Consider the following 8,683-nt stretch of genomic DNA (forward strand, 5'->3'; position numbering starts at 1 on the left):
GATCATCCAGTTCGCACTGCAATGCCGAAACAAGAGCAAATTGGGGTACAGACGAAGAGAAAAGAGATGTAGTGTATTTCACTCCAGCAATTCGGAGCAACGTGAATTCGAGAGAGCAGAAGCTTACAGAGAACACTGCACGTCCGTTGCAATTTTGACGCTCAATTCGCAATCAAGGACAGTGCCTGCCACCGAAACCCGCTGGTCTACAATAATGAGAGTAACGATAGCTGGATGATGGTGATATGGCGACCCAGATGGTGTATCACAGCAATTTCCACTCCTTGAATCGGTTATGCCACACTGTGGCCCCTTCCAATGAACGTTCAGTGCTTTCTGTCTACATCTGAAATTCTTCAAGTATTTCCATTCCCCGCATTATTTCCCTTATGATGAAAACGACGTTATGTTTCCGTTGAACCGTTCAATAGGGCTCACAGCTTTCTCCATAGGTAAAGTGTGATGCTGCGGCTCAGCAACGAACATACCTCTGTCGATGCCTGAATGACCTGTGCCAGTTGCACATACTAATAAACATTTGGCTCCCCATAGGATCATGGGAACTTAATTACAGGCATCCCACAAAAGATTGCATAATAGGCCGGATTATTAGGCGCAGGCAACTGAAAATGATACAGTTGGAAAAAAGTATGAAAACTGATTACTATTTAAAAAATAACAACCACAACTGTTAATGTGCTAACCCACTGTGAGACAAAATGGAAATGCTTGCGTGAAAAATAGTTAGTGGTTGCTACGCACCCTTGACTGCACCCAGGCAGACACCTTTTCGTCAGAAGCAAATCGACAGCCACAAATATCTTTCTTGTCCTCTAAAAATTGGACTCGCATCAGGAGTGAGCGTGACTGTAAGGAGGATGTGTAAGTAACTTCCAGCGAAACTTCCGCAGCACAATATTGAAAAAAATATTGGCGACACGTGGTTCCTCAGGGCTCTGTTCATCATGATTCTGCACGCCCTGTCTCTTTTGGCTTGAGAGAAAAAGTCAACTTCTCCTGGCGTTACCAGACACCCCTAAGCTTCACCACACTTTTATTATGGTATGGACTTCCGTCCCTTAGGATGCAAACATTATTTACATACGAGACAGGCTGTGTTCAGATTAGTGGCGCCACAAGCCGTCTGAATATGACACGCGGACCTTTCAGGACTAAAGACTGAATACAGTCTTCTAGTTTCTGCTCTGTTAGGCCTTGCCCAGCTTCTATTTAACAAGAATCTCAACTACTCATTTAAGTAACCATGCAGGAGAAGAAATTAACTTGGTATTTTAGTCATTCAGTAACGCAATAGAAGTGGCACAGACAAGCGTGCTATCTCAACTCGAGAAAAACAACCCAGGCAAATCGAGGAACGGTTGGCCGCTGATTCAGTTAGAATTCATCATTGATAAAACTAACATTAAATAATACATATATTATGTGATGAAAAGCATCCAGACAGCAGGCTGGCGTCCTCCATCGGTAATGCTAGAATTCAATATGGTGTTGGCCCAACCTCAGCCTTGATGACAGCTTCCACTCTCGTCGGCATGCATTCAATAAGATGCTGGAAGGTTTCTTGGAGTATGGCAGCCCATTTTTCATGGAGTGCTGCACTGAGGAAAAGTATCGACGTCCGTTGGGAAGACCTGGTACGAAGTCTGCGTTCCAAAACATCCTAAAGGTGTACTATAGGATTCAGGTCAGGACTCTGTGCAGGCAAGTGGGAAGCAACAAGGTGCTTAAAACATCTATGTCGGCCTGTGCTGTGATATATCCACACAAAACGACATGGGATGCAAGCCCTTTCCATGAAAAACACAACTACACCATAATATCACAGCCTCCGAATTTTACTGTTGGCACTACATACGCTGGCAGATGACGTTCACCGGGCATTCGCCATACCTACACCCTGCCATCGGATCGCCACATTGTGTACCGTGATTCGTCACTCCATACAACGTTCTTCCACTGTTCAGCCGTCCAATGTCTACGTTCCTTACACCAAGCGAGGCATCGTTTGGCATTTACCGGCGTGATATGTGGCTTATGAGCACCAACTCGACCTTGAAATTCAATTTTTTCCCATCTCCCGCCTAGGTCTCATAGTACTTGCAGTGGATCCTGACGGAGTTTGGAATTCCTGTGTAATGGTCTGGTTAGATATCTGCCTTTTACACATTACGACTCTCTTCAACTTTCGGCGGTCTGTATCAGTCAACGGATGAGATCGGCCTGTGCGCTTTTGTGCTGTACGTGTCCCTTCACGTTTCCATTTATCACATCGGAAACAGTGGATCTAGGGATGTTTAGGAGTGTGGGAATCTCGCGTACAGACGTATGACACAGGTGACACACGATCACCTGACCACGTTCGAAGTCCATGAGTTTTGCAGAGCGCCCCATTCTGCTCTCTCACGATTTGTAATGACTACTGAGGTCGCTGATATGCAGTACATTCCATCAGGTGGCAGCACAAAGCACCCAATATGAAAAAAGTAGGTTTTTGGGGGTGTCTGGATCGCTTCACGCATACGCCGTTGTGGCTTTTTTGAAAGGGCACCGACGACTTCCTTCCCAGCCTTCCATAATCCGAGCTTGTGCTCCGTCTCCGATGATCTCGTTGTCGATGGGACATCATACACAATAGTCTCCTCCTTGTTTCTGATCTGGTTTGATTCATTCAGTCGATCCCGGTTCGAATTTAACCACTCCGCTTAAAATTAAATACGTTTGTGTCCTCAGTGTCTAAAGGAATTACTTGTTTCAATTTGATCTTAACTGCGTTTGATGTTCAATCGATCAGCCCCTGCGGTGAAAATTGTCCTTGTAACGATTGCTTTGAGTCCGGAACTACCAGTTCTATATTACTGAATGGCCTTAGACCGATATTATAAGTTTTAAATGCAACCTTATGCCATTACAAAATTGAGTAACGCTGTAAAGAGTCTACGCCGTTTTTCTCTACTTTTAATACGGGTCTTAAGTAAGAGCCCTCACTTGTTCAACATGTGATATATTTCTCTGTAGCGTCGCATTTCCACTGTCGGACGTGATACAGGTTACAGTGACGCACGAGAACCACAGTGGCTGCCGATGTTACTACATTTGACAGAAAAAACTACTCTCCGTGTTTGTGTTAGTAGTTCTTCCAGGTCTTCTCAACTTTGAGTCTTTCGCTAGAATACAGATACATCGCACAACAGTTCAAGGAAAGGTGTGTGGGAAATTACATTTCACTGCTCGTATTCTATTTTTGCCGTCCATAGGGGTTTTTAATAGCATCGCTTGCAGTAATGATTTGAACGTTCACCCTACAACACTCAGGCACTATCACCTCTGCATAAGGTTCATGATAGGATGAAATGATAACGTCTGCTTACTATGTCATTTTCCCAGAGCACATGTGTTCTACAGTTACACAATTTAGAGTTGGGCAAATTGTAATGTATTCCTCCACCTTAAAATCGCGCCTGGTAAGTCTTCTTTTCTTTTGCATTGACTGATTTAGAATTAGAATGGAAATTCGACTGCAGGTTTAATAAGTTATTTTAGTAGAGTACATGTGTTATGTTCAGTCACAGAGCACTTCAGATGCAGAAATATTGTAACTAACATTTGTTATATATTTTAGACATAGTCATTGTTAGCTGATGTACAATTAACTTTCACTTTAGACATGGAAATACCAAAAGTTACACCCTTTATATATTTCGACCTGGAAATAAGATGTAGACATTTTGTATGAACCTGTATATAATTCATTGTTTATCTACTGCAATTATCTTACACCTACTAAGGTCTTGGAGGAATATCCAGATACTACTGCTCAGACAAGGAAATGAGTCTCACCTAACTATTGTGGTTGCTTACGTATCTTTGATAAAGAAGACAGACTAATTATATGTGGAAATATTTAAATGTTGCTGACGCCAAATGTGGTACACATATCAAACTGGGCTCATTGACCTGGAAGGTATACACTGTTGCAAATTTAGAACACTACTGTCGGTAGTGGTACGTATTTTTGATAAATAATTCTTTTGAACGTGGTGCCAAATTTAGGTAGTACAGATGCTGATAATATGCGAGGATAGTAGCCATATTATGACTGGCAGTAAATAAAGCAGGTCGTCAAATTCCTCTGAACACGGCATAAAAAGTTCAGATCGTCAGATACTTTTGAAGAAGACAAAAATACAAATCATTCGGATACCTTTCAACATGACATAATAATGTCAACTAGCACATGTGGGTGAAAGGATTTTCCCAATTTCCCACCACTGATAACCTCCATTATTGATCTTCTGCCAGAGCTATCTTCTATTTGTTAAAGTTCCCACTGGAGCTATCTTGCATCTTTGTAATCCCTGCCACTGCCATCTTAGATTTTTCGACGAATACAAAGCCGCTGTCGACGGCTGCTTCAGTCGCAAGCCAGAAGCCCCATAATCCCAGATCACAGTTCCTGCACTGGAAGAACCTCCCGAATGGCCACACGCGTTAACACAACATTTTTCGGGGTAGTGAGGTATGCTGGCACCGGGTCGATTACGACCGGTGCATTAACGTCGACGGGTCTGTGTGCCAGACAGCCTGAGTATGGTGACTAGGCGATTTCCCACATCGCGTTTGGGGAATACCGGTGTGATCCCCATTTTCCATCTCACAGACACGCTACACAAACATTCAGAACACCTTCTCATAGTTGCACACACAGTATATAATCAGACAAATTGGATAAACTGCTTCTGTCCTAGGAATGAGTAGAAGACTGACTCCCTCCGCCGTTTGGTCTCCTTACAGAAACTGAATCAGAATCCCCACTGGAAGACGAAATGTCAAGCAGAGAAAAATGCCTTGACTATGGCCTATTGCCCATAAGACTAAAGATACGAAAATTTATGTTTGATTGAAGTGGATTGGATGGTTGCGGACTACTTGGGAAGTGTGTCATAGGTTAGAAATAAAATGACTGTACATCATTATTCGCCAGAATTTCCCAATGTGAAGTTTTCGGCCATGTGGTGCGAGTCTTTCTATGTGACGTCATTTTTGCTCGTCGATGAGGCTAAGATGGAATGATTAGGACAAACCAAAACATCCAGTCTCCGAGCGAACAAAATGTCTGTCTTGGTCGAGAATCGAATCCTGGATCCTGTGATCTACTTACAATAACTCCATCTCACGCCTGTCTCACAAGTGTTTTCATCCAAATGACAACCACGCTTCCACATTCTGAATTCAGCTAGTGTCCGGCAACTAGTCATTTGGATGTTATATGTATTTCTTCAGCAGAGGGCAGCAAGTGAAGTATAACAACAAAAATGGTTGAAATGGCTCTGAGCACTATGCGACATCAGTCGCCTAGAACTTAGAACTAATTAAACCTAACTAACCTAGGGACATCACATATATACATCCCCGAGGTAGGATTCGAACCTGCGACCGTAGCGGACGCTCGGTTCCAGACTGTAGCGCCCAGAACCGCACGGCAGTATAACAACACGTGACTAACTTAATGAAAATGAAAAAGACATTTTCGGATAATTCCACGGTAAACAGTTGTCAGTTATTGCGACGTAATGAAATACATTCGCCCGTATTGCTTTACTTTTGGAACTACCTTGTCTCGACACGCCTACCCGCCTTTGTATTTCCTCGTATCTGCACAGGAACGTGTTTCAATCGACATGTCGTACATTGTGAAATGTTCAGGCAACCGTTATTATCTAATGAAAGGTAATTTACCTTTATTCAAATCATCGTTGACAGTTCCGTCTAGAGAGTTAGTACGATTCAAAATGGAACAGACAAAACGTGCGTTGTGGCCGCAACATGGGGCTGATAAGGGATTATTTAACAGAAAGTATGGAGAGAGAGAGCTTATTTTACGCTTTGGAAATAACGACAAAATTCAAATGTAATCTGATACTAACAGTAACCGCTTTTGCAACGAGATACTTTTCGTTGTGACAAGCGAGTAAACACAAAGATACATATCAAGAAAGGTGTTGCATCACTGTTATACGTCGTCCAGTTGTGTTGCTACTGTGACTGTTTCTGGGCCGACCGAAAGATCACCTCGGAAGCTGTTTGTAAGCACAGACACAGGTACCGTGAGTCCGACCTATAACTAGGCCGTCGCACGAATGGATTGGAGCATTTGGTTTGAAAGTAAAGCACCAGTGGGGACGCAATAGAGACGTGTGTGAAAAAGTAAAGTGAACACCCAATATGTCACGAAAGACCATTGCCACCAATGATCAAGTTCGTATCGTGACGTTACGCGCAGACTGTTTGTAAACTAGGGAGCTTCCTCGACTTATGCACCAAAGTGATGCGGTGCGGAAATGGGATCGGTTCTAGCTGACATTTAGTGTTGGGGTCTTATATTATACAGGACATTCACGTTCAACAAGTGCACAGGATAGTCGATATCAACGACTTTTGAGTCAAAGTATCCTGTTGTACCCTGATAAGCGCAGACAACGTGTTTGGAGACAAACGGGTAATATCGAACTACTCCAACAAGGCAGTGGTCTGGAATGGCGTTACATGGGGCCACCTACACTTCATGCAATTGTTGAGATCAATCCTACTGAGCTTGAATACGGGGACAAGATTCTGCAACCAACAGTGGGACCGTATCGCTAACATTTAGGTGACCATTTCATCCTGATGGATGGTAGCTCACGTGCTCATTCTGTTCTCGTGAACACGTTCTTTCATCACGGTAGGATCATCAGAATAGAGTTACCTGCCTGTTCCACGGACATGAACCCAATCGTATATGTGTGGAATCCGTTGAAACAAGTTGTTTTTGGACCTCGACAACGACCACGTACTTTGCGAGAATTACACATGACAGTCATTGATGACTGAAGCAGGGCCTTCTCATGATCTCAATCGTTAGGCCACGATGGATTCATATACTTATATGGATATGGTGTGTGTTCTTCCGGGCATGTCCGAAAGAACAGACACCATTGATGACCTGTAGCCGTCTAGAACGAAATTAGAATTATTTATTAATAACTTCAGCTGCTGACGGGCGTTGATATATATCAACGGGAACAGGTGAAAATGTGTGCCCCGACCGGGATTCGAACTCGGGATCTCCTACGTACAGGGCAGACGCTCTAACCACCTGAGCCACCGAGGGCACAGAGGACAGTGCGGCTGAAAGGACTATCTCGCGCACGCCTCCAGCGAGACCCAAATTCACACCTTACATGTCCACACACTACATTCGTAGTGTCCCTACACAACACACTCATTACTCGTGGAAGACATTCTTACCAAGTCCCGTAGGAGTTCTGGTAATATGTGTGCATCTGCACAGAAGGAGGTCATGGCCGGTATTGCCAGAACTATATACTTATATGGATATGGTGTCTGTTCTTTCGGACATGGATAGTCCCTGCAGTCGCAGAATCCTCTGTGCCCTCCGTGGCTGAGATGGATAGAGCGTCTTCTATGTCAGCAGGAGATCCCGGGTTCGAGTACCGATCGGGGCACACATTTTCACCTGTCCCCGTTGATGTATATCAACGCCGGTCAGCAGCTGAAGGTATTAATATATAATTCTATTTACGATGGGTTCAAGCCAGCACCCGAGCGAGGTGACGTTCCACCACGTATTTACGTTGCACAGGAGTGCATTGAAAGAAAAAAGGATGGGAAGCAGACGATTATGTGGTCACACAAGTATTGGTTTTTCTGATTTGGTGGTCTGGAAACATTTCAGATGGGTATGTACACATGCTTCACAACCAGTTTTTGTTTTCTGTGTGATGAATTTCAAAATAAAGAGGTGAAGCAATAGTTTTATTCATGCTTATAGTTTCCCGTCAGATAACCGCTTTCTGCTTTGACCACCTTACAGACTACTCAGTGTGTTGCGTTACGCGCTCATATTTCTCCTTAAAAACTAGTTGGTGTCTGTTTTTCGGGAGAACGACAGTTCAAAACCGCATCAGGCCTTTCTGCCTTCACTTTTCGAGATTTCCTTATATCCTGGATGGTTTCTTTGAAAGAGCAGGGCCGATTTCCTTTCCCATCCTTCACACATATCGATCTCTGCGGCGGGGCAAAGTGCATGTATTATTTCTTTTCAGTGTCCTCCAATCGAGCTGACCATGTAGTTTGTTGGTTAAAATAGGTTTCGAACGACATTAGCATCTCTTATGCTATATGTTAGCCGGTTCTTAGCAGCTAAGTAGTCTTCACACTGACTAATAAGGCTATCCTGCTAAGGTCTCAGCGAGAGTGTTGCAGACTATTACAGCAGTACTGACTGGACCGATATCACCTTCGTCTCTTTCGAAAAAATTATGTATTCCAGCTGATTCTTGTTTAATAGGAAAAGAGGCAAAAATTCCGTAACTGTGATAAAATCTCAAGAAATAACGTATTTTTCGCATCTACACATACAGTTGTTCTCGTCCATTCGTAAGACAACGAATGATATTAGCACACGCAACTAATCAACGCAACCATATAACTCATATCTCTGGGCTTATGTTACGCCACTGTCAAATATTACGGCGATTTTTGACTTTATAAAACTATAGATCACTTAAAGATCATGTAACAGCTTTTCAAAATTGATCGTGAACGTTAATACTGATTCGAGCACCTGATGTCACTTCACCGAAAATCATCAATCTCGAAA

At 43.3% G+C, this 8,683-nt stretch overlaps 1 non-coding gene across 1 annotated transcript; it reads right to left on the minus strand.

Moving 5' to 3' along the window:
* Positions 1-7,097: 7,097 nt before the first annotated feature.
* Trnat-ugu (transfer RNA threonine (anticodon UGU)) lies at positions 7,098-7,172 on the minus strand. The gene has a single exon. It is a non-coding gene; the product is annotated as a tRNA-Thr (tRNA).
* Between the last annotated feature and the right edge of the window lie 1,511 nt (positions 7,173-8,683).

The sequence above is a fragment of the Schistocerca cancellata genome, chromosome 6 (assembly GCF_023864275.1).
Source record: "Schistocerca cancellata isolate TAMUIC-IGC-003103 chromosome 6, iqSchCanc2.1, whole genome shotgun sequence".
Classification (NCBI taxonomy): domain Eukaryota; kingdom Metazoa; phylum Arthropoda; class Insecta; order Orthoptera; family Acrididae; genus Schistocerca; species Schistocerca cancellata.